Source organism: Myxocyprinus asiaticus, chromosome 23 (genome assembly GCF_019703515.2).
Source record: "Myxocyprinus asiaticus isolate MX2 ecotype Aquarium Trade chromosome 23, UBuf_Myxa_2, whole genome shotgun sequence".
NCBI classification, from domain to species: domain Eukaryota; kingdom Metazoa; phylum Chordata; class Actinopteri; order Cypriniformes; family Catostomidae; genus Myxocyprinus; species Myxocyprinus asiaticus.
Window position 1 is genome coordinate 22,777,501 of NC_059366.1, and position 27,864 is coordinate 22,805,364.

General features: G+C 37.2%; 1 protein-coding gene across 4 annotated transcripts in view; it reads left to right on the forward strand.

The window, feature by feature from the left end:
• The window catches only part of LOC127414193 (bifunctional heparan sulfate N-deacetylase/N-sulfotransferase 2-like), a 238,230-nt gene that overhangs the window by 169,923 nt on the left and 40,443 nt on the right, over positions 1 to 27,864 (forward strand). For all 4 annotated transcript variants that reach the window (XM_051652018.1, XM_051652017.1, XM_051652016.1 and 1 more), the window contains one exon: positions 9,591 to 9,698. The gene's annotated coding sequence lies outside the window, so the exon portion shown is untranslated. The remainder of the gene's footprint in view (positions 1 to 9,590; positions 9,699 to 27,864) is intronic.

A 27,864-nucleotide genomic window follows, 5' to 3' on the forward strand; every position in this document is an offset into this window, starting at 1 on the left:
AGATCAGGAAGCTAATATAAGTGATTTCGATTGTCTCCAGTGCTGTCAAACAGTCAGCCAGTCAGAACACTCTCCACAGGTTAAGGGAATTTAGTCAATCTACTAACACCCTGCACGAACTATAGACTTTGTGCTATCACATTGAGAAGAGACCACTCACTGGAGAGGTGGGTTATGGCAAATGATGTGCAAATGAATGGACCACAGAGTAAAATAGTGCACTGTTTATTTTATACTGCATAAACTGCCTACTGTTTTTTTAATAGTGTGTGAAATAGTTTGCATAATGCAGTGATAAACATTTCAAAGAGTAGCATGCTATGTTGTTGGCAAATGATCTCATTATATTTGACCTGATTACAAACATGTTAATTTCAGCAAGTGGTGTAGTGGTGAGGAAAAAAATCCAGTTACATCATAAACATTTATTAGTCAGCTCAAATATTAAGTAAGGGGTCAAAGGAGATTGCACCTGATATTACTCCCATTTCATTCATCACACTAGAAATGGAAGATCAAGGGACCTTGTTGCAAGTGCACTACACTTTATGCATTGCATTGTGCACTGCAGTTTTTCTGCACATTTTGGAAAATGTAGTAGGTCATCCGGGTATTCTATGCATACAGAAAATTGGCATACTGTGCACAGTAAACATACTTCTGTACATACTGCAGAAAAAATAAAATTATGGTAGTATGCTGTTCTGAAGAAGTCTTTTGCATATAGTGGGAGCAAGCAAAGAATCATGGAGGAAATAGAGTCAAATAAGTGGAAAAGAGAGGAGTTCAGGGGCCGGGAGGGTAGAGTTGGGAGATTTTTGGTACTGGGATTCTTCCAGCAATGATAGCCATGCTTTTAGTTTCTCTATCAATATTGAATTAGTCAGTGGAGAGTGGCTCTCACTGGGACTTTGATACTCTGCAGAGGTTGGTTTGTGTATTTGTGGAGGAGAAGCTGAGAACGGTGCTGTTTAACTTAAATGTTAATTGTTTAGTTTAAATGTTGCCTTTTTTGTGGTTGTGCCAATGGCATTCCCCATGTTAAACACCAGAATGCTGTTTACGATTATGTATGCTTATCCATGTCCATGTGCAGGTGTGTGTTGACGTCCTGGTTAAAGTTTCCTCTCTGGGTCCTGTGAGAAATCTTCGATGTCTCTCTTAGTTCCATTAAACATTAAACTCTCAATCTGCAACAACAAGAACAAAGGAGTCTTCCTGTGTTCTTCCTCTGTTGTCTTTTGTGCCCTCCCTTCATTTTCTCTCTCCCTCTATGCATATCTCCCTTTCTTTTTCACAGTATCATTCTCTCTCCACATGAGCTTGTTTTCTGTCGGCATCCTGTTGTGCATTACCAGCCACTGAATAAAGCTACTGCACAAATGCACAGCAACACATAACTCCCAATGCACGCTGGTTATTGCAAAGATGATCACTATTGAAATCTCCTTGTTTTGGTAAGCCAAATCTGTACTGTAACTACGGATGTTAAAATCAACAAGTCGGTGCGTTGTTTGAACAACTATTCAACTAATTGTTCTTAAGGAAGCCCTGTATGAAGGCTTGTTTTGAGTTCATCTGACCCCATTTGGACACGTTTTTTAGATGGTGTTTACGTAAGCTGCATTCAAGAATGGAATTTGCCTTTTCAGCAGATTCGTTCAATGTGAATTGCCAAGGAGCAAAGAAAAGATGTTCTGCACATTATAAAAAAAATGTTGGTAACTTTATTACCCCCTTTGTTTCATTGATGACTGTTCTAATGAATTTGACACAGTTCAAGAGCGATTTTAACGGCTTCACAGGTTAACATGGTTACCTATGTTAACATAGCCAGTTCCCAATCAAACCAATGACCTATTACACTTGTCAGAGCAGTAAATCACAAGTTGAATTATTTTATTTGCAAAATTAAAGCATCATAGGCTGAAATGTCTCAATAGTTGGCCTATGCACTTAAATTACATTTATTTATTTTAATAGTACCTTGATAAATTGATTGATCTCTTTTGATTGGTTCTGTTGGTCTAGCGGTAGCTTGTCTGCTAACCGTGCATATTAACCTGTGTTCAAATCCCCTGTGAATGACTGTATTTTTATTAACATTTTTATAAAAGCATCCTTTAATTTTCAAAGGTTATGTGCTATGTCGTATGTTTATAACTACCCATGACACTGCCAAAAGATAATCTTTCAGAACAGTGCTTTTTTTTCTTTCTTTTTTTCTTTCTTTTTTTTTTTTTTTTTTTTTGTGGAGAGCAAGTACAAATGTCAAATTGACCAATGGGTGAGAATAAATAAGAATAAACTCTGAGAAAGCATGAGAAATTTCTTCAGAAACTTAATGATTTTGTTTGTTTGGTAAAATGTTCAATCTTAAATTGGTTTGTTCATTTTAAAAAGCCTCTTATCTATGTATGGAAAGCAAAGTAATTTTTTTTTTTCTCAGTAATTCAAGCATTCTCAGAAAATTCAATAGATTATACTGTTGAAGGGGTGGATTTATCCCTGTCTCTTCAGCCTATTGATGAGTTGAATACATTTACTAGTAATTGTTATAATCAAAAGGTAATCAAAGCATTTTTAGTCATGTGCATTAAATCAAATCCCTTTATTGTCACTCAACCATATACACAAGTACAACAGTGGGTGAAAGTCTTGAGTGCAGTTCCGAGCAACAAAGCAATCATGACCGTGATGAGACATATACCAGTTTACAATAAACATCAGATTTACACAACACAATTTACATATGTAATATACACATAATTACACACAACGTAATATACAAATAATAATATGCAATGTACAGTATACAATACACACAATGTAGAATACACAGTATACAATACAAAATAGTATATATAAAATATACAGTAGGTTTTATTGTGCTGTATTGACATTCAGGCTGTCGGTTGATAGTCAGTTGCCAGTGTGTTGTTAAGAGAGAATATCATTTATGACAGTCCAGTGTGAGATTAATAAAGTGCAGTGCTGATGTATATTGATTGTGAGAGATCAAGAGTTCAAAAGTCTGATTGCTTGGGGGAAGAAGCTGTCATGGATTCGGCTGGCGCGGGTCCTGATGCTGCGATACCGCCAGCCTGATGGTAGCAGTGAGAGCGAGCCCATGGCTTGGGTGGCTTGGAGTCTCTGATGATCCTCTGAGATTTTTTCACACACTGCCTGGTATACATGTCCTGGAGGGAGGGAAGCTCACCTCCAATGATGTGTCTGGCAGTTCGCACCACGCTTTGCAGGGCTTTGCGGTTGAGAGTAGGGCTGTTGCCGTACCAGGCGGTGATGCAGCCAGTCAGGATGCTCTCTACAGTGCTGGTGTAGAACCGTGTGAGAATGTGGTGGTTCATTCCAAAATTCCTCAGCCGTCTCAGGAAGAAGAGGCGCTGGTGAGCCTTCTTCACAACGGCCCCAGTGTGGACGAACCATGTGAGTTCCTCAGTGACGTGGACACCGAGGAATTTTAAGCTACTGACTCTCTCCACCGGTGCTCCACAGTAAACATACTTCTTCTGTCTTCTGTACATACTGCAGAATGATAGCCATGCTTTTAGTTTCTCTATCAATATTGAATTAGTCAGTGGAGAGTGGCTCTCACTGGGACTTTGATACTCTGCAGAGGTTGGTTTGTGTATTTGTGGAGGAGAAGCTGAGAACGGTGCTGTTTAACTTAAATGTTAATTGTTTAGTTTAAATGTTGCGTTTTTTGTGGTTGTGCCAATGGCATTCCCCATGTTAAACACCAGAATGCTGTTTACAATTATGTATGCTTATCCATGTCCATGTGCAGGTGTGTGTTGACGTCCTGGTTAAAGTTTCCTCTCTGGGTCCTGTGAGAAATCTTCATTGATAGTGATGGGACTGTGTTCTCTGTCTTTTCTCCTGAAGTCCACCACAAGCTCCTTGGTCTTACTGACATTGAGGGAGAGGTTGTGCTCCTGACACCACCGTGTCAGATTGTGCACCACCTCTCTGTAGGCTGTTTCATCATTGTCAGTGATCAGACCTACCACCGTCATATCATCAGCAAACTTAATGATGGCATTGGAGATGTGTGTTGCCACACAGTCATGTGTATACAGGGAATACAGTATAATGTTCCGGGTCATTTGTGTATTTGTCCTCTGAGGTGTGACTGAGGGTCTGACCCAGGTCAGGAATGCCATTAACAGTGCTTACTCATTTAGCCCGGCTCCCAGAGAGTGGATACACATGTGAGTTACAACTATTTAATTGATCACTTATTCAGTACAAGTAAGAGTTTCATTGTGTTTAAGTTTAAGGTCATTAATTGCTGAAACAAATGCATTCTAATTTATTCACAAAAATATATATCTGTTATAATTATTACATAATCACCTATTCTATAACCATTTGATTCTATTTTAATTTAATCATTAGTAATTGAATGAGAGATTTTAGTTATGATCTTATTATCCATGTTTTTATATGGTTTGTAAAAGCAACTATTGCATACAACATATCTACCTCATGTGATCATTGAACTGAAACATTGAATTTCTTTGTGATTTTATTGTCATATTGGGTGACTATGTGTCTTATTAGGCCTTGTGTGTGTGTGTGTGCTCTCTTTGTCTTTCTCCTTGCTCTGTCCTAATTTCCCGCAGATGGTGTGGAGTCTCTGCATTCCACCAAAGATTAGGGAGAATTCCTCCCGTCCTAGTGGAGATAGCGCCTACCCGATGCAATGTCTAACTCATTCAGTGTTTGGATTGTTTATGGTGCCTTATCTGTAACACCAATGATGGGAACTTGATTAATGTTATGGCTAACTAATTATTGTTTGCACGAAGGTGGAAACAGACCACATTTTTAAACTGCTGATATGTTTGAAGTGACCTATCAAAATCTTATAAAGTGTTGTATTGTGACACCTCTAATTCAATTTGCATATAACTATAATTGCTTTTGAATATTTTTGAATGGGTACTTTTTTGTCATGTGTTTCTTTTTGGCTTCTTTTTCTCATTCTCCTTCTGTCTTTCTGAACCCCATTGACTTGTGATACTTATTGGAACCGCAGAGAACAATCAGTAAACTCTCTCTCAATTGAGTGCAAAACTGAGTCTGAATTTTTATTCCTCAGTATTCATATTGGAGACCCAGCTGTTACCCCCTACACTGTAATTGCTTGCTGTCAGATTCAGTTACAATTTTAATTGATTTATTTAAAACAGTTTAATAAATTGTTTGTCTGTGTTTTACAAAATTGTTTTCATTATATCTGTTAAAACAGGGTTCCCGCGGATCCTTAAATGTCATAAAATTCATTAATGTAAAAATAAGGCCTTAATTGATATTAACATTTATTAAATCAATCTTTCAAGTCTTAAAAATGCCAAGACATGGGAAGTAGGGTTTTATTAATAGTTTTTTTTTTTTTTTTTTTCTAACATTGCTATTTAAAATCTTAAAATAATCTGTAACATCTATTTTTTTAAATAATTTACTGAATGCCTCTTGCATTAACATCACGCAGATCAGGATAGCGGAACTAACAACACTCATATTTTATTTGTGGCCGGGATGCTCGGAGCAGATGCACTCTCTGCTAGCAAGCGACGACATGGTGAAGTGAAAATTCAAAGAATATTGGCTATTTAACAGTGATGGGCAGTAGCTTCACTACAAATACTACATTTCTGAGTAGCGAGGTGGTAGCTTCGCTAGTTTTTAAATCAAGTAGCTTGTCAGTAGCAAAGCTATATTTTTGATTAGGTAGGTAGCTTTAACAAAAGCTACACCGCTACATCATACATCACATCATTGTTTACTATCGCCAGTTTTGAATCAGAACATAAGATATCTGACTCACAAATGAATTGTTCAACTGATTCGGTTCTTTACAATGAATTGGTCAAACGTGGTAGCAAAGCAGTCTGAATCGGTTCGTGATTTAACCTGAATGACTCCGAAAGCTCACACACGTGCTGCTGAACTGCTGTTCTCACTTGGTAACAAGTTTACGGAATATTTTAAAATACGGAAAATTAAGATAACACTGGTTGCATTGGATCTACAATCAATGGAAACCAAACCTGCAAATGCGTCCTATTGTTTGCCAGTGATGAAGGTCTTTATTAAGATCAACATGTGTTCAGCTTGTGAACGGCACTGCAAGTAAACACATTTTACCACCAAAAGAGTCAAAACATTTAGTAGCAACATGAAAACATCAAAAAAGTACCATGGCATTACCATGTTTTTTCGACATGTTCCATTACTTGGGGACACCATGTTAAGACAATGGTATATGAAGAAGTTAATCATATAGTGATGTGCCATAGTATTCTTTGAATTACATTGAAGCACCATTTAAATGTTTTTTTTTTTTTTTTTTTTTTTACAGTATATAAATATGGTAATCATACGAAATTACCATGATAGTACCATTGTATTCTTTGAAGTACTTTGAAGCAACACGTATATACAGAATAGTACATAAATATGGTAATTGTATCTCAGAGTACCATGGTATTACCATCTGATACCATCAGATATCACGTTGTTATTGCCCAGATGCCCAGATGTGCACACACACACACACACAAGAAATTTGCCTGAGTGACACATTATTATTGGCTTTTTAATTGTGTATTTTGAATATGCATTAAATGCATTCCACCATGTAAGCACATAACGAATACGAGAAATATACAGTACTGTGCAAAAGTTTTAGGCACTTGTGAAAAATGTTGCATAGTGAGGATGTTTTTAAAAAATAATGACATAAATAGTTTTCATTTATCACTTAATGTCATTCAAAGTCCAGTAAACACAAAAAAAGCTAAATCAATATTCGGTGTGACCACCTTTGCCTTTAAAACAGCACCAATTCTCCTAGGTACACCTGGACACAGTTTTTCTTGGTTGTTGGCAGATAGGATGTTCCAAGCTTCTTGGAGAATTTGCCACAGTTCTTCAATCTATTTAGTCTGTCTCAATAGCTTCTGTCTCATTATGTAATCTCAGACTGACACGATGTTCAGTGGGGGGATTTGTGGGGGCCATGACATCTGTTGCAGGGCTTCCTGTTCTTCTATTTTATTCTTTTCTATTTGCAAAAGTAATGTTTGGGAGTCTAACATTTATATTTCCTATTGACACATTAAAACTGAAGATATAAATAACCATCTTAAGACAAATGCTTTTGTGAATCATCTTATGTGCTTTTGCACAGTACTGTAGTTCTCAGCCAATTGTTCCTTTTTACTGATGATTCATGGTTATGTCATTTTATGTTATTGTTTTCCATGTGTTCCACTCTAGAAAGTTACATTTGTAGTAGAATGTCTAAATTTTTCACTGGACCAAAAAAGTCACGTTTTATGTCACAATAAACATTTGGGCAAAATTGTCCCTAACCCTAATTTATGTTTTTTTTTTTTTTTTTTAATTTTGGTTATTGTAAAGTTGGTCTTAAATTTCATTCCGAGTGGCATTAAAAAGTCTTAAATCTAACTTGCCTTATGCTGTAGGAATCCTGTAAAAATACATTAAAATCTGCAGCAAAGCTTCAAATGCATCCTGTCTGACCTGGTTTTGAACCCAGGCCGTTGAATGTACTGCCAGTAGGATTAACCACTGGACTAGTAGCATTTGAAAGTATATTATTGACATATTAATGTTGCAAATAAAATAATTCCACTTGCGATTTACTGCTCTGACAAGTGTAATTGCCAGTTTCCATCCAAATCAGTGTCCCACATTAACATGGCAAACCAGATCTTATACTGTGTCAGATTCATTAGAACAGACATCAATGAAACAAAGTGGGTTAATAATGATACCAGCATTATATATATATATAATGTGCAAAACGTCTTTTCTTTTCTCCTTGGCAATTCACATTGAACGAATCTGCTGAAAAGGCAAGTGAAATTATTCACATGCACACGCACATCCCCAGTTAACACGATCCCCAGTTGATCCATAACACCGGCTCTGCTTTGCCCTAACAAAAAGGCACGGGCTGGCACTGTGGCGTGAAGTCATCGCGTACAAAAACGTCCCATTTCACTGGCAAGGCATCGACCAATAAAATGACTTCATTGACCCCTCCCCCTTCAAACACTGGTCTTGCTCTCTCGCATCAGGATTTTACAAGTGAGTCTTACTATAGGTTTTTTGTAAAAGTAGTTGCAAAAGTCAAGGTGTGAAGATTTAAAGTTGCAGTGCCAGATTTGTGGTTGTACTGTGAAAATGAATTAAAGTGCAAAAGTTAATGTGTAATACAAGTTTTTGTCTGTAGAATTATTTATGTGAATGTAATTTTACACATTTCTGACTACTTGTCTGCAATTGTAAATTCAGAACACAAGCTTTGAATTACTGTCCTTGAGTGCAGATTGCAACATTCAACTTCAAATTTGTATTTTACAAGTTTTCACATCGGTTCTGTAAGTGTAAATTTCAACTTACGAGTATGAATATTTATTGTACAAGTTCTTAAATCCAAATATGCAAGCTCTCGAGTTTTGCTACTGATTTGCCTTCATAAGAAATATGTTTGTCATATTGAATTTTGAAATTGGTATTGAAATTTGTATTCAAATCAGTACCAAAATAAATTGCTATTATATTTTGCATAAAGAAAATTAAGTCAACATTTGGGACTAAGATTTTTTTTAATTGTGACAGTATTTTCAGGACACTGAAGCACATTTTATTACACAATTCACATTATCGTAACTCTTTTGGAAGTTTTACTTTTACTATTCCCATTGTTTTTAATGATGATTCTCATAACCATTTTTTTTTTCTTCTTCTTAAGATGATGTACAATTATTTTTTTATTAAAATCAGTGAAAATGAAATGCAGTACCAAGGGAGCACTACTACGATGTATAAATACCATTTAAATAATATAGTTTTAATAATAAGTTTTTTCACGTTGTGTTAATGAGAATATCATAATGACATAATGGGGATAAAATGTACTGTCATAAAAATAATGTCACAATGTAAAATATCTTAATGGCCCTAAAAATAGCCTTTAATTTCTATATATGCAAAATATATATTTCTGTTTATTTCTTGTTGACTTTGGAGTAAAGTAGGACCGGGACATTTTCTGAACCGGTTTCGTGAGAATCACCCCTGTGTGGCTCAACTGAATTGCCCTTTCTCTGTGTATGTATGTCTTCATAGCTCATACCCTCTTTGCATTCGTCCAATGATTGGGATCAAATCTACCAGCACAACATCATGCTTTACCTTTCACTCTTGCTTTCACCTTGTTTAAATAACCCTCTTGGATCTTTCTCCTACTGGATCAGCAAACATAAACATTGTGTGACAGAATTGCCAGAGTCTCTCTGTGATTGGTCAGTGGGAGGTTCTTATCTCTGCGTGGTTTGTCAATACCTATGCATCAGCACACACATATACACAAAGCACTTTTCAGGTGATAGTTTAGGAGAGAAGAGTGCACTGCCTGAGACAGACACTTCGCAAATGAGAGAGTGCAAATATTGACTGTACCATGATGCAACTGAGCAAGGAGTCATCTATCAAAGTCTCACCACATGTCCTCTCTGTCCTCATTACAGGTGTCTGAACACATGCTGAGATTCACACACTTCCACCCAAGACAAATCAACTAACTGACTGACCGATTTATCAAGCTCTCCTAAGATTAGCTGCAGCTTCAAGGAGACGTAAGTATTGTTTTCGTTGTTTTATTAACAGATTCTGTCACTGATCCCTAATTTTCTTCTTTGTAGAGATGCACAATATATTGGTGTCCACATTGATATTGGCCATAATTGTGTCAACAATTTAGCAGACGTGACAGCGCTTTGGATAATGAAAAAATGTTTAACGAAATAGAAAATATATAAACAGCAGTGGTGCTGATATCTGAGTTCTTGTTGTGTTCATTCTATAGTTGTAATGCATTGTGAATGATGTCTTGTTCGGTACACAACAATATAATTTTAGCCAGATAGCTAGATTGCGGCTACCTAGCCTCATTACTGGTTTACATGACAACAGGGCGATGTAGCTGCTAGCCAGCTAATACTTCCTAACAGGCTGATTTAATGACTGTGATTCAATTAGCTAGTTTCGTGTATAACTTCAAACTACTCACGTTTTCTGCGACTTGCACCTGATTGGATCTAGATGTCGAACATATGCTAAATATCGAAAATTACTAAAAAGTTTATCATTGATGTCATATTTTTTTTTCCCCAATATATGTCAATATTGTTTTATTGGCCAGTCCTAATATATAGTATTTTATATATAAAATATTTGCCATCACATCTGTTGTTTGCCATAACAAAACTATCAGCTATAGATATCAGCCAGAATTTCTCTATCAGTCCATCCCTACTGTTTTTGGTGAAGGGGATGACTATTTTTAATAGTTTTGTTGTTGTTGATTTATCCCATATCAAGTCTGAGACTCTTTGGTACTGATTTCCGTCTTATTACACAAATCTGATGCAGAAATAATTGTGTGAACCTTGTACATCACTCAGGCGAGTGATAATTTTCATCAAATTTATCGTCATTATTCATTAGCACCACACATATCAACACAATCATCACCTCTCACTTCTGATAGGCTTGGCAGCATGGAAACGAAGTCTTAATTCCACTACAGTGAACAAAACTCTCAAAGGTGTTTGCTGCCAGTTCCGTTGATTAGCTTTCCAAACTTTTTGACTGATCTGCAGTTTCTGCACAAAAAGTGGAGTCTGAAAGACTTTATCCAGTCACTCTCTCTGATGACTTTGGATCTCTATAAAACACGAGCTTAGAAAGTCACAATTTATGAAGCCAACCTGGGATTTTAAATTTAGACAGAGAGAATACATTCTTTGACTTTTCTCTGAGTATACATAATATGTGTGCGTTCTAATTGCATATTGAGTTTCAGTGCACCTCGTGAGCTGGTCAAATTTAAATGTAATTGACCCCAGAACCAAGAGGAGCTTTTATGTGCCTCTCTCCAGTTTAAGCTGTCGAGACACACACGTACACTTCCTGGGCAGGTTATGGGGCAGAACTCAGTGGAAAATACAAGCTCCCCAGGTCTTTGATGTGTTCCTTCTCTCATATCTCATTTCACCCACTCTCTGTCATTCTGAATAGGCAGCCACATTCCCATTAATTCACCTGTATAAATGTTATGGGCTGCATTCATAAGAGAGACAATCAAAGCAGGGAATATCTGATGAATCTGAAAACTATCTTGATTTGATGTTGTTTGCTCTGTTGAGATTGCATCAGTGTTTCTGTCTGGGATTGTTGACCTGTGTCATCGGCTGCCTCTCTGTTCTTAAATCTTATTCTCTCCTCCACTTCATTTAAAATACATTTTTAATGTGGCAGCATAACCATAACAGCCTTTGAGTATTTACCCTGGATCTCAAATAATGAGAATGACTTAGCACAGTTGTGACTGTAAAACAGGGCGAAGTGATGAGTTTTTGTGGTTGTCTCTTGAGGAGAGCTGCATACTGTTGTTTGTCATATGCAGCCCCTCCATCCATACGGTGAATAATGGCAATAACCCATCCATTGAATTCAGTATAAAAGAACTGATTGAAGCTGAATTGCATTGATTGGAGAGCTGGCAGAGAGAGCCGAGAGTATTACTGTATAGAATCAGGTGTATTGTGTAATGGACGCTCGATAAACTCTCTGTCCCCCTCTGAACTCTGCTCAAAAAGAATATGCGCTGAATCGCTGAGTGCAGCTTTGTCACGGTAATGACACTGGCCGACGTGATCGATGACTCTTTTACCCAGTTGGAGAGCTATAATTTTTTCACTCCCCTGGCACTGATTTGATATGAGTTTAGACTGAGGCCTAGAAGTTTAGCCCGAGTGGGCGGTGTGAATTTTGTTTTACTCTGATGAAGGGCTTGATAAACACAGATTTTCCGATACATTACAATCCTAACTAGAAAAATCTGATATTGATTCTTAAATTCCCAAGATCGATATATTAATTTGTCTTTTTACAGTGGAAGCATGATTTTTATTTGATTTACTGTGAAAGAAATCTTTTGAGTTTCTCTGTGTAAATGATAACATAAAATGCTAAATAGCTATTTAATATGTATAATTTCCACCTCTCTTATTATGTTATCATAGATTGTTTTAGTATCTTATTGACCAAAAATGTATGGAATTGTGCTAATGTGAAAATAAAGTGATAGTGGAACACATCACATTCACAATTAACGTCACAATCAGCCTATTATGTAATAATCAGGCCTTTTAAAATTGAAACTAAAATATTGCCTAATAAATCGAATTGGTATAGAATGGAGAGCTTGTGAATCAAATAAATTTGTGTTCCCAAGGTTTTCAGTCTGTGCTGAAAACAAGCACTGTTGTTGACAAGTACTCCAATTAGCCTATTTCTCCTAAATATGATAATAGTAAAGACATAATTACTATTTTTACTTTGTAAATAATATATAAATAAATAATATTTATAAACATTTTATTAATAAATAAGATTGGTTACCTCCTCTCATTGCCTCATCATTTGTTTTGTTTTTTTGTGAGTGGCTCTGTATAAGGCTACTTTAGCCTTTTAACGGTCACCTTGCATCAAAAGAGTGCAGGAATCAGGTTCTGGAGTAAAAAATCCCACTACATTTTTCCATGGACAAGCTCTTAGTTAATGATAACTTATCTTTTAAGGCAGCCTACAGTGTTCTCTGAGGTTGGAATCTTTTCAACTTCATAAAAATGTAATTCCTGTTAAATAACCATACTGTCCATGATCTTGAAGGGGAAAATCCACCAATCAGTGAATTGCTTCAAACAAACCTAAACAAAAGAGCTCTGAAACGCTCCTAAATTGAATTTTTTGCAATATTCTTCAAATATTTTATTCTATACTTTTAATCTGCAACTTTAAATCAAGTTTTATATCTTCCAATCGTTTTTTTTTATTTTATTACATCATTCACAGTGCTTCATGGAATTGTACATTCCCTCCTAATAGACTGTAAGTACACAGTCGTGTACTTGTCTTTTTGTCTGATTTTTAAATACTTTTTTTGTTTCAAATCAAAGTTTGTAATGTTGTGATTCACCTCAGGGCTGATGGGTTTGGTTCATGGCTTAGAACTCTTATGAAGGATTTTATGAAATCCTTAAGGGAAATAAATTATAGGGGAAAATACTTCAGGAACCAAGACAGCAAAAAAAGAAGAAGAAAAAAAAGAAGGGCAGACACTGTTGTGCTCCATTAAAGCAATTTGATGTCAGAAGTGTTTGTTATCGCTACGGTCATTTGTAATAATCAGTACTATGCAAAAGTGATTTTTATTTATTTTATTTTTTTATAAAACTCTGACCTGAAGTTATCTATGTCAAACAGGTATATTTGTAACAATGTTAAGTTTCTGCCATGACTTATTTTCTTGCTCACCCCCGAGGTCAGTCTGGTGATGCAACAGTTTGAGAACCACTGCATTTGAGTGATTGAAAGAACTGTGACACTGCTCCATACGTACATATAGTCAGTGATGTTCATGAAAATCACTTTTGGGTCCAGCAGTTTGCTCTGTGGGTATGTTTGTGTTTATATGCGATTTAGCCTCTTTTTTCACTCTTGTTTTGATATTCGTGTTGTCTGTGAGTGGGTGTACAATGTTGTGTTAGTGCATGTACAATGTTAGTGCAGACATGCACTTGCAAGTGGGCATGCCTGCTTACATGAATGATTGCTGTTATTATGCAATGCTGAGATCTCCGTATTCTGAATTTGTAAGAGAGTAAGAATGCCTCAGTGTACTACTCCATGAAGCAGCACAGTGACATGCCTAAAAGCATGCTCGTGTGTGTGTGCGTGTGTGTGTGTGTATGTGTGTGTGTGTGGTCCCTGTGGTGCTATCGGCTCTGCCAGGAAAATAATTGTGGCCCCTGAACCTTACCCCCACCCCTGTCTCCTTCCCTCTCCTTTTCTCCTGTCCTCCGTCCTGCCCTGTGCCAATTAAGCTAGCACCTTATCAACTCACAATATCTCCTGGGACTCCTTCCTCACCTAGCTAGAGAAACCCAGCACAAGAGAGAGATGTTGCCTACATTCAGGGCTTGGTCATCAAGGCACTAATATAATGGTATGTTTTATATATATATATATATATATATACTAATTCAGACCTCCCCTGCGAAGGAGGGATTCATTATTCAGAGGAGCCTTGCATGCACATCCTCTTGATTGTATAATTCTGTATGGCTCTATTTGTCTGGTAAGAGCGAGAGAGAGAGAGACAGAGAGAGAGAGAGAGAGAGTAAAAAGCGAGTTTGTGCTTGTGGGGTCCTCCAGGACTTTTGTGTGCATGGTAGGATTGATCACTGAATGAATGGAGCATACTGGCAAGCACCTTCCACAGACAGATACAAAGTGAAAAGATAACCACAGAGAAATTGTGCCAAAGAAATTTTAATTGGAGCAGAGAGGCATTCTTGTTTTGGGGGTGGATGGGAGTGCCTTAAACCCTGGCCAGGAAAATGGCGACAAAGCAGAATAGAGAAAGTAGGGTCGCTCTCTTGCGCGCTTTCAGATACACACATACGCCCCCCACAGCTTTTTCTCACGCTTAAACAAACACACTGAATCCTCAGGTTCATAGAGGCAGCTTTTGGCACTGATTGGCCAGCTGTGACAGCATGCCGTATTACTGAAGCCAAAGGGAGCTCTGAGTTTCAAACTAAATTTTTTTGCGATGTATAACAGAGGCACCTTAGGTACAGGATGTGGGCGGTTTGTGGATGTGTGACTTGACAGCAAGTGTGGATCCATTGTCAGTTGTCATTTTGCTTCTCTAGAAGTCTTTGCAGTTTGACCAATTAGAAAGCTCTACATACCCCTGTCACAATGACACTGGTGACAGGAGCTGGTCGTGACTGGCCACTGTGACATCTTGCTGGGAATTTATCAATTTTTAGCTTACTCTTCTCCCTCTATTCCTCTATCCAATTAACTCGCATCTAAAAACACACTCTTACTCTGAGACACACACACTTATTTTCCCCACAATCTCTGCTTTCTCTTGAGCTACGTTTACTCAACAGTGTACGACTGTCAGTCCTGTTTGGAGTGCTTGATGAAGTTATGTTCATTGACAGGTATGTTATGAAAGAGAGTGACACCCACATTCTGTTACCTTTTAGGCCATGACCACACCAACACGTTTTTGTTTGGAAACGGATTGATTTTATTACAATCCCACCTCTCATCCACACTAGAATGGTGTTTTCTTCTATGAAAGTTGAGCATTTCGAAAAAGCTCTTCTTTACTGCATGCTTTGAATTTTCATCTTCACTCTTGACACGTTCACACTTCTGTCCCATTATTGACAATCAGCAAAGTATCCAACAAAAATTTTTTCCAAGCCTTAGTCGACAACTAGTTGTTTGTTATGTCATTGATATATGTATGTTTCACTGATTATTTTTGCTGTTAATCACTAATGTTAGTGCTGTCTACCTCTCTCAAGTTAAGACAATTGGCAGAAAGTAGTGCCATTGTGTTTGTGATATTTGAATTGAAAAAAATAAATACAGTTGTTTTTGACCACATCTCTGATAGAATGAAAAGCGTGTGTTGCCCAAAATGCTGTTAAGAACACAAATTAAATCCATAAAATAAATTATAAAGTCTGTATTTACTGTTGTTGTTTGTCACTATGGTTACAGGGATCACTCAAGGCTATTGCAAGTTAGAGAGGAGGGTTGTCTTTGGTTACCTATCCATACAGACATTATTTCATCTGCTCCTGTTTGCTGATTTATGTACTTTATGTACAAAATAATTTGAGATTCCCAACTGTTAAGTTGTAAATCCTGAACATGCTTATGAACGTAGCCTTAGAAAACCAAAAATGTATCTGTTGGCTTTCTCCTCTCTCCTTGCTGCCTTCTGTATGTTTTTTCCAGGACTGTGTGCATTAAGCTGTTTATAACAGATGTAGGATAGTAATTGCTTTATATACCTGCCACCAGTAAAACCCCCTGCCAGATTTTAGCAGAGTGCCACCATGACAGTTGTAGGTAAGTGTGTGTGTGCTCCCTCAGCAGAGCTCCTTAAGGGCCTGCCTTTGATCATAGCCCCCTGTGAACTCCTCTGCGCACAGTAAGTGGAGGACAGGCAGTGCTAAGGGACATAGTGCCATCAGCTTTCAACCTCCTGCTGCCTTGACTGCAGCCACTAACAGACATCAGAAAGCACCAAGATAGAAGGAAATAGCCGCCTGCACTTATGGCTTTCCAATATGGCTGATCTCTTCTGCTCAGAGATACGCTTAGTTAAAAGGCACTTCTCACATTTGAAGGTTTTCAAGAAGCTCTAGAAGTTTCTGATTGGAAGAGGGAAGAGAAAGTTTTGTTGTTGAATCTGTGGTCTGACTTTAAACTATTAAGAAGCATTTCAGAGAAAGACAACAGCAAGCTTCATGCTTTTATTTTAGGCAAGTGACTTAATAGATTTTGTGTATGAGATGTAAACAAGCTCTCCTATAGCATATCAGACTAGATAGAGAGTTAAACACAAATCTAAGAGTTAATGGTACATGCTAACATTAGCAATTATGTTGCTTCCAGGAAGCATTGCTATGAGCAAAAAGGTAAAGTGCTTTAGCTTGTTTTGGCAATATATTGTGACTAATTCCCTCGCTGTTCCCTGCTCAGACTTTCTACTTTCTAAGAATGTTGCCTAGCAATATTGCATATTTGCATTACAATGTGCTCATGTTACAAAACTCATTAGGTGAGACTGTCTGGACAGAGCGTTTGTATAATTTTTTGTAGGAGATTTTGGGCAGTTTTCCACAAAGAGACTAGCAGGTGTAGTAGATGTAGATGAAAATAAGTATTATGAAATTGTTCTGAGTCTGAATTTTTATTGGATGAGCAACAGTTAAAGCCATTATAAAATAGCTGATATATGCACACCTGTGACCACACCTCAAACGAACATCCCAGTGGTCTTATGTAAGTACACACATTTGCAGAGAATAAAATAATAAATAAATATATACATATACACACACACACACACACACACACATACGTCAAATATCTACCCCATTTCCCAATAAAAGAATCCCATATCCCCAGCCTTCTACATGATACCTCTTCGAAGGCTGCCACCCTTCCCATCTCTTCGCACCACTCCCGAATTGAGGGTGCTCCCACCGACTTCCAACCCCTTAAACAATCTGCCTGCCTATCATCGCACTAGTGAGGATCCAATTGTTTATGTATTTATCACCTGCGTCGATGACCGCCCCATCACCCAAAACACAGAGTCTGGGGCAAAACGAAATCCGAATGCCCAACACGTCACACAGAACAATTTGTACCTTCAACCAAAATTCCTGAATCTCAGCGCACCACCAAAAAACATGGGCCATGTCTCCTTCCTCTGATTGGCATCGCCAGCAGGTAGGTGTGTCTTTAAGACCAAGCCTATATAATTTAGAAGGGGTCCAATAGAACCGATGTAAAATCTTGAATTGTATAAGGCGCACCCTTGCATCTCTCGATGCAGTTTTTATGTTTTTTAAAATCCTAGCCCATTCTCTCTCCTCCAATTCCAGGTTTAAATCTTTCTCCCATAATCTCTTGAGAGTGGTTGAGACTCTGTCCCCCAGACTCTGAATTAATAAGGAGTAATACACTGATGCCTCATGGCCCTTTCCAAAAGCAGAAATCACCACTCCTAGAGTATCTGCTGCTTTAGGGGGGGTGTATGCTACTCCCAAAAATAGTACAGAGCAAATGGCGTAACTGAAGATACCTAAAAAACTGAGATCTGGGGATCTCAAAATATTGAACCAGATTTTCAAAGGATCTCATCACACCGCTCTCGTAAAGATCCCAGAGTGAATTAACCCCCCTCGCAATCCACTCTGACCAACAAAAAGGGGACTTATTAATGCATAGTTTGGGGTTTAGCCATAGGCTCGAGGCAACATTTAGATAAATATCTGAATTAAACACTCTGGACACTTTTGTCCACAGTGAGTGTAAATGTGATTTAACTTCTCTATTTAGTTTGATGGAAAGGCTGTGCAATGGCAAAATAGGAGCAAGGAGTTCTTGTTCAATGCAGAACCAGGGAGGGGCTCTTTCAGGTGGAAGCGACCAATGAGCCAAATGTCTGAGACCGAATGCATAATAATAAAACAAAATCTTGGGTAGGACTAGCCCACCTTTGTCAATCGGCCTATGTAATTTATTGAAATGTAGTCTGGGGCGCTTACCCCTCCAAATGAAAGACTTCACTATGCTATCAAATTGCTTGAAATAAGAGAGGGGGACATCTACAGGGAGAGACTGTAGCAAGTAGTTAAATTTTGGAATACAGTTCATTTTAATAAAAAAGCCCTGATCATCAGTGTTAGGTGCGTAAATATTAGCCAAAATCAACCTTTGACCCTGAATTTCTCCTAACACAACAATGACTCTTCCTAATTTATCTTTAATCTTTTTGAGACATTTGAGTTGTAGATGTTTATTAATCAATATAATGACTCCCCTGCTCTTACTTGAGCCAGCACTAAAGAAAACATGTCCACCCCATATCTTCCCAAATTTTTCAGCTTCTTGCGGGGAAAGATGCGTTTCTTGAAGAAACACTATATCATATTTCTTGCGCTTAAGAACAGAAATAACCTTCCTTCGTTTTATGGGGTGCCCCAACCCATTTACATTCCATGTGGAGAGATATAACCCATTCACATTAACATTTGACATATTGATATAATAAAAAATAAAAAAAATGAGTTTGTCAAAAACAAAATTATACAGACCACATTCCACATTAATGCAACAATCAAACCCCGAACTTCCCCCGGAACAAAACAAACAGAAAAAAGAAAAACGTGCGCATTAACCCCGCGCACAACAGTGCCAACCGGCGATAATCCCTCTAAACTCAAAGAGTCCATGTACGTCTACGAGAGCCCCTGCGACAACTTTGCCGTCAGATTGCTCGAGTCTGGCGCTTCTGCACAAATTTTGTGAGGCACAATTGCAATAACAGAAAATACTTTGTAAAACATACCCCAGCCAACAGGCAGAATAACAGAAAAAACATGTAGATTCATTCACAGAACTGTCTTGAAGGTGTGTTCCTCCTCAAAATAAACTCCAGCTGATACAAAACCGTTCAGTTTCCTCGGACAGACAAACAATTGTTCAGTGAACTGGCTGTTATGAGTGCAGCAGATGAGGTAATCATTCTACTAGGAGGCATAAGCACAAAGAACAAACATATTTAACCAAAACTGTCCCGAAGTAGTGTAATTCCACAAAACAAGCTCCAGCCATTAGGCAGAGCCAGCGCGAAAAACAAAACCGGCATCCCGGTTCCTCGGATAATCAAGAGCCAAACTAACTCGGAGGGCGCGCAAAAAAAAAACAAAAAAAAAAAACACCATAACTTACTCAGCCCGTCAACTTTATAAAAGACGTCCTTTATGTGAAAATATAGATATTTTGTGGTCATCCAAAGTGTCCATTCTCGATCTGGCCGGAAACTTCAGTGTAACAAAAAAAATCTTCCGTCAATGCAAAATCTCTCAATCTCAAAATTTCTTGGATTCATGCCATAAAACAAACTCCAGCCGCTAGGCGGAATCAACACAAAAAGAAAAAAAAATGGCACCCAGCTTCCTCAGATAATAGAGTCCCTGAACCACGAGTCAGTCCAGTAATATAAGAAACATCAAATGGCTTACTCCAATGTATTTATGAAGGAGAGTGCCTGTTTTGGACATGTAAATACTTTGCGATCATTCTTCGTTTCTATTCTCAGTTTGGCCGGGAACATCAGAGCAAACGAGATCTTTTTCTGATGTAAGAGTTTCTTGCATTCCTTGAACCGATTTCAGCGTTTCTCTCTTGTGGAATTCGCAAAGTCCGGGAACAAGAAAATATGATGGTTCTTCCAAGAAAGCTTCCCTTTGCTCCTCGCCTGGCGCAACACGAGATCTTTATCGGATGATTTCAGAAATTTGGCCAGAATGCATCGAGGCCTATCTCCCTCAGCAGTTCTGCGAGCAGGTACTCTGTGAGCTCGCTTGATTTCCAGTTTATGGCCTGTTATGTCGAGCAGACTCAGGAAAACTCGTCCAGGAATTTCACCATATCTCTGCCCTCTTCATGCTCAGGAATTCCAACAATTCGTATGTTATTCCTTCAGCTCATATTTTCGAAATATTCCAGTTTTTCCGAAATTAATTCCAAACCTGTTTTGGCTGCGGGCGGATTAGCGGTTAATTCCCTTTCCAATGACTCAAGATAATCGATTCGTTTTTCAACTTCTGTCACTCTTGTAAACAACTCGGAGAATTTTGTTTCCATCGCTGTAATCGATCGACGTATTACAGCGAGATCCTCCAAGTCAGCAAGAACCTTCGTCAGCATCACCGACATGTTGGACAACTGACGCTGAATATCTTCTCCTGACGTGCCGTCCAAATCGAGTCCCCGTCACGCAGTCCCGTCAGAGGCCTTAGCTTGAACACGTAAGTGTCTTTTAATGTCTCCAGAGTCTGAGAATATTGACTTCTTTGCCATATTTACCTCAAAGAGCAAGTATGTAATTGGGTGTATCGAATCTCACCGGATCACAACGTGAAAATAATTAAAAAACTAGCAAAATTCGCAGAGCTCGTCATTCACATGTCTGTCTCTCGCATGGCGTCACGTGGCCTCAGCAAATGTCTAAAAGATCAACTTTTAAAAATGCGTCGAAGTGAATTTCTCATTTAAATTTGACCGCCTTACAAAGGCATGCCAAGGGAACATTAATATACAGAATCGTCATTTAGAAATGAGATCGCGTAGGTGTCTGAATCAAGATCGCAATCTTTTAACGATTAATCATGCATCTCTAATATATATATATATATATATATATATATATATATATATATATATTCGATTTACTCAATTTTCCTAATGTGCCTAATTAATATATCTAATGAGGGTCTAAAGGGGTCCTTTCTGTTTTGCGTGGTTGTTGTCACTTGATAACAAAATGGCTACATGCATGTCAGTTATACCACCTGACTTTTATTTGTTGGACAAAGGTTTTTCAAATGTTTTCTAATTCCAATTTGTATTTAAATCCAAATAATTTCACTGCTTATTTTTGATAGAAATTATTGTTATTATTATTATTAACTTTTATTATTCATAAGTAAAATTGAGATTATTTAAATCTACTTATGACAATTATTTTTTAAGTAATTTCAGCTTTTAATTAGTTTTTTGGTTACACGACTTACCATACATTCCCACTGGTGCGGAAAATCTCTGCTGAACATCACTCAACACGTTCGACCGCTACCGCTTTGGGGTATGTTTGTAATATGCAAAGCCGGTGCATTTTTTTCTCTCATTTTCTTCAGTATTCGAGCAATAATATCATCTTATATATGCACGATTAAAGTTGGAAAGATGCCAGTTTAGTTTTTGAGTGCCTACAATCTACAAACAGTGTTGATTTATTACATGTGTGCTTACCCAGCCACAGTATTGTCACAATTAATGCATGCAGTCATCATTTGAAGTTTGTTTGAAGTCAGAAATATACATGATGATGTGATTAAAGCACTGAATCCGCAGAAACTTCAGTATTACGTTTACTGTATACTGAAGTAATAAAAGTTATTGGCTGGAGGCCGGCATTTTTCATTTCTTATTTGCATAAAGCAGAGGAATTTGAACTTTTCGACGCCCTCAACCGCCCTCATTGCTTTTTCCGCACCACCGTCAACCCCACAATCCACCTCGAGAGTGTGGCGCTCAACTTTCATAGGAATTCATTGAAAATGCTCGCTTACCTTCGCTCGTCACTTCCCAGTGGAAACGTACGGTTAGACATTGTTTGTGATAAGCTCCAGAAAAAATATCGAATTGACTTGAAACTCAGAAATTGGAAATTGAAAACATGTTCATCATAGTAGAGGTGTATTCAAGTAATTTTTTTGTGTGAATTGCTTTTTGAATATTTCTGAAAAACGTAATAGATACAAACAAAAATCTGAGTGTCACATAATCACCCTTATGTTATTGATCAGTGTTCATTGTCAAAAGAATTGTTTATGGTAATTTTAATTACTATTAATACCAGGGACTAAAAACTAAATGTTTTTCATTTCAGTTTGTTCTGAGCAGAAAACTGTATTTTTTTTGTCTTGGTTTCAGCATTCCACAGCCTCCTTTTCAATTGGTAAACAGTTAGAATTATATTAAAGAATGGTTAATAACGTTCTTTCTTTCTTCTCTTTTTTTTAAATGACAGCACTCTGTGCTAAGGGTGGGTGATGTACCATTTGCAGTGTTATCAGATCTCAAGAAAAAAAAGGGACCTGGTCTGGAGAAGCAAGCTCAAAATAAAGGACTTGTCTCACCCAAAATAAGCCTTTAAGCTTTTATTATTTATTTATTTATTTATTTGAGGAAATGTGGGGGAATTATTAGCAATCACAAGTATACAGTAGTCTATATAAAAATAATATATTTTCAATAAATCTACTCTTGATATTAAATATATTCCCTAAAATATTTAAAATATTTCTTAAAATATTATCTGGCCATCTAAAATCACTTAATAGCCAAAATCTCTCTCTCCTGCATGCATGCACACACTGCTTGAGGGTGTTTGGACTAAACATCATCTAATGAGAGCCAAATAATTTTATTTCAAGCATTTAATAATTATTTTATTATTTTATTTTAATTATTTGTCTTAAAAACAGATCTGCTTCTTGGCCAGAACTTGCCAGCATCAAATTTGTATTAATGCATCATATCTAACAATAATTCATTGAAAACTTGGAAACAACTGAGAAATATACTTTTATTATCCAGTTACTAACATTTAAAAATAATGTTTTCACTCTGGAACAATTGAAAGGGACTTCTTTCCTGTTTGTGTTCCGCAAAAATATTTGTTCGTTTTTGGTTTTCATTCCTTGGAACATTTTTAGTCCCTGATTAATAATAATAAGAATATTAATAATGATACATTTATTGAACATTTATGTCTTTATCTTATTGTTTTTGCCAGCATTATATAAAAGGGCTTTGTGTCATGCCCAAGAACACAACTTAACCGCAGTAAAATCACTGTAACACAGTCTTTCTTGGCTTACTGCTTTATTTAATCATGCCTGCAACATACTCTCCACTAGGGATGCACCGATCCGATACCTGGATCGGTATCGGCTCCGATACTGAAGCTTTTAAACGGCTCGAGTATTGGTCCGACGAGCCCGATCCAAATCCGATACTGTGTGTTAGTCATGCTTGTTACTGTCAAGCTCAATATATGACATAAAAGAACCATAAAAACACTATTAAAGTAGTTCTTATGACTCGTGCATTTCATTCAAAGCCACTTGAAGACGTGCAATAGCTCTGTGAATCACAAAAGGTTGTGATTTATAAATAAATATATAAAATGCACGCGCTGCTCCAGTGTGTTAGTGAATGGCGCTGCTCTGTTTACACACTCTCGTGGCTATTTTTAGCCTTCATGCGGTGCGCAACATTTGAGCGCTACTCACGAACAACATCTCAGATGTAGATGCTCAATTGTTCCGTTCACTTATATGCATTTAGAACGGCACCAGAGCTGCATTTTACCAGAATTTGAAAAAAAAAAAAGTGAATTAAACTACTGTGAACTTGCCTACAAACAGACACATACAGGACTTCCTGGAGAGTTCAGAATGTCAAAATAAATGTGTGAGGGTTTAAAAGTTAAAGGTGCACAATTGAGATATATTACTACATATTACTATTATAATATATTATTATTATTATCATTTGTTTACAAATTATAATAATATTTAAGTTGAATGGGTTCCAAAAAATAGCTGTTTGAATGAAAAGTGAGCTGATATCTTACAACTAAATTGAACAAAAAAGAGATCTGAATGCTTTAAAGTCCAGATACAAGTTGGAGAAAAAAAAAAACGGCTTCTTTTCTACTGATGACTTATACTGGAATTACTGTTAATTTTGCTGCTACAATATCTAGTATACTAGTTAATAATAAAGTTTTTTCTTAATAAGCAATACATTTATATTGAAGTAATGTGTAGTTTGAGGTTTGTGTTTCTTTACATATTAAAGAGCACACCCAATTAGTTCCACACAATAATGTAAAGATATTGTAAACTGATTATGCAAAAAAACAACACAGGTATCGGATCGGGATCGGTTTCGGCCGATACTGAGATTTCCGATATCGGAATCGGATCGGAAGAGAAAAAGTGGTATCGGTGCATCCCTACTCTTCACACACTTGCAATGCTTTAACATGCACTTATAATTGGTGCTCTGGGTAACTTGAACTGAGTTTTTTTTTAGAAGGTTTCAGAGCTCCAAAGGCTATCTTCACAAAGATTATATCAGATTACACATGATAACACACACTTAAAAAAAAAAAAATATATGTAAATTTCATATTGGCTGTCTCATTAATGTACAAACAACATCTTCAGATAACATCAAACATGTCCTTATTCATAGAATGCTCTTACATACTGTGATTCACAGAAAACAGTATGCAGTTATTTATTTACTTAAGCTATGGCCTTTAAGCTTCTCGATAATTGTATTGACATTAGAAGGTGCAGTAACCATTGGTCTGGCAGATGGTATAGTTGGAAAGGACTATTCAAGCATGCCTGCAACATGCCACACATGACCTTGCTAGTCTTCCGGTTTGAATGTGGCTTTGGCCAGCACTCTTAGAACTCAGTGTTCCCATATGAGAGGCAGTCAAGGCAGAGCTAAACTGTGCAAACAGGACTTGACTCTTTTTCACTTTTTCTCCATCCTCCTACGCTTATTCTTCACTTCCTAAGATGATGTAGAGCTAGACCTATCACTCTTTGCCTCTCTCTCTCGCACTCTCCGAGTTGCAGAATGGACCTCTCAGTGTCAGAATCGGACCTATTAAAGGGATGTTCACCCTCACAGCGATTTGTACCATTGAAGTATCCAGAAGTCTTCAATTTGTTTAGCACTTTTCACAATACACATAGATTCAAAGCAGCTTTAAAGAAAACCAAACTGTATTGTCTGTAGGGATGTTAATGATTAATCAATAATCGATTAATTGTCATTAATAATTTGATTAAGATTATTGATCTTTGATTAATCATGCCAGCAGATGTTAATAAGGCGGTCTATACAGTTATCCACTGTTAGTCATGTGCTTTAAGTCATACATGCAAAGTCAGTGGTCATGGCCATGAAGTTTTGGTATTTTCGTGGAAGCATGCGCTGTCAAGACACAAGTAGGTTTGGCTAAATTTAATTTGCAAAGCACTAATGGGTTGGGTCAAGTGCAATTTAATTCTGAGGTTCTTCTCCGATTATGCGCCATCATCGTCCTATTATATAGTCTGTTCCCTCAAGCAGCAGCGATATAAACGAAGGCAACACATTCATAAGAAGTTGGTAGTGTAAATGGACTGTATGCAATAAATTAGAAGAATAAAATACTGTATTTCTATTACAGTAACACATGCATAGAACATTTTATTCTCATCAGGATTTGGATGTATTTCCATTAAATTATAGAGAATATACTGTAAATATTATTAATAATTCTCATCTACTGACAAAAATCATGGCTAGTATTAACATTGATTGTATCGGCATGCACTTCACTTCTACCAGTTGATTTAGAAAAATGTAATTAATTTACAATATTGAAACGTGAAAAAATTAAAACAAAAATATATCTAAATTAAAATTACACTTCTAAGTAATTGAAAATAAAACCAAAATAACGAAGTGGTCAAAAAAAAATTCATACATACCAAATCCAAAAATTTTACCCTCTCCAACTTCTTTCAGTGACTTAACTCTATGACAGTAGGTGGAAAAATATTAATACAAATTAGATCGTAAATACAATTGTAAATAATAATTAATATAATTGAAAAATTAACCATGACCTATAGATAGTTTAACAAATCTCTTGCTTCATAAAACAGCTAGGGACATTATTGAATTTTTTTGGACATGAACTTTATTACAACATGCTTGTGGAATCTCCAAACTGCAAATGCAAGAACTGAATTTAGACTTAGCACTGAAAACAGACCTGCTTTTGAAGCGTCTTAGCGCAATGACCTATTTCTCAGGAAATAACAAATTGCGCTTTGCGCCACTTCATTTACATACAATAATCCCACAGTTTGCACGCATTCACCCACCCACACTCACTTGTGCTTTGCATATTTTACAGTTACGTCAGTGATCGCTGGGAAAGTACATTCAGCTGACATTTCACCAGCACCAGAGAAACAGAATGTCATGTTCTGTGTTTATGCAGCATGTTAGGATTTCACTTAATTTCAAATAAAAAAATAAATCCAAAGGCCCAAAATATTCCACAATCCACAACGTGAAGTTTTAATGAAATCAAAGATGTATACAATTTATACTATATATCTTCTAAACATGTTGTTAGTAACAGTAATTCATTAACAGTAAACTGTCAAACTTAACTGTCAAAGACACTGTCAGTGTCAACTAATAAACACCGTGAGTGTTCAACATCACCCTCACCTGAGGTATGTTCAAAACAAGAGATATATATTGAATACTAAATTCAAAAGTGCTCCAGAGACAAAGATTTGTTCATGCTCTTTAGCATTTTGCAGTGAAGTAACGCAGATCACTAATAAGCGTGAATTTGTGTTAAGGCGTCTCAACGCCGTTATTGCAGGATAAACTATTAGTTGAATGTGTGCGCAGACTGACCTTATGTAACGAGTTATGTTCAGATTTTCTTTGTTGTTTATTTCATTTGTTACATCCTTTTGCAGTTTATTTCTCTATCTTTTAGAGAACTACCATAAATACTCTTTAAAATAGACACCTCACAATTCATACACCTTTGATATGCTATTGATAAATGTATTTTTGATGATGAAATCGTAGCGTGGGCCACAAAAGATGGCATTAGAGCGCATGTTGAGTAGCAATGCTATACAGGAACTTCACTTGGTCTTTTGAGATCAGGGAGGCATGGGGGTCATCCAGCGGTCGAGGTAAACCGGACAGATGGTCAGATTCCTTCATTCTGCTTTTGAAGCAGGCATGCATTCCCTATCCCACACATGCATACACGGTGGGTGGCCAGCCGTGCTTGCCTCTGTAGTGTACAGGAATGGAAGGTTTATTCTCCACACAGCTGTGTGTGGTGCTGCACAGAGTGGGAACGGCATGCTCTCAAGGTAAAAGGAACTCTGCTGTCCTGCTTTCTCAGCTGACTTGAACCCCGCTCCTCTTAATATCTCCAGATCAACTGCAATATACTTGCAATTACCAGCCTGGTCACAGAACAGTTATCATGCAGCAATTGAGCCAGCACATTCTCTCTCACACACAGACATTGACAACGATCACACACTTCTGCACTGTGGCAAAGCTCCAGAGCTTGGATTAGTGGGGATAACAGGCATGACATTTTCACTGGCAAAGTAAATATTTTGACATGGTTTTCTTGATGCCAGTGGGCACATCATGGCTGCCACCTGCAAGAGGATGAGTTAGAATTGCATCTGACTGACTGCTGCCTACTGCAGTACGCTCTCACAACAAATGCACCCTCTAATGAGGTGCCATTTTTAATCATAAAATATGTATTCTGTGTTAATGAGAGAGATTAACCCTCAATATCTTTCAGCGTGGGAATCTGCTAATGGAACTCCTATTTTTTTTTTTTTTTTTTTCTATTCCTTACTCTCGGGAATGAAAGGTTTTATCTCCTTCCCTCCAGCCATTCCATCGTTGCTATGC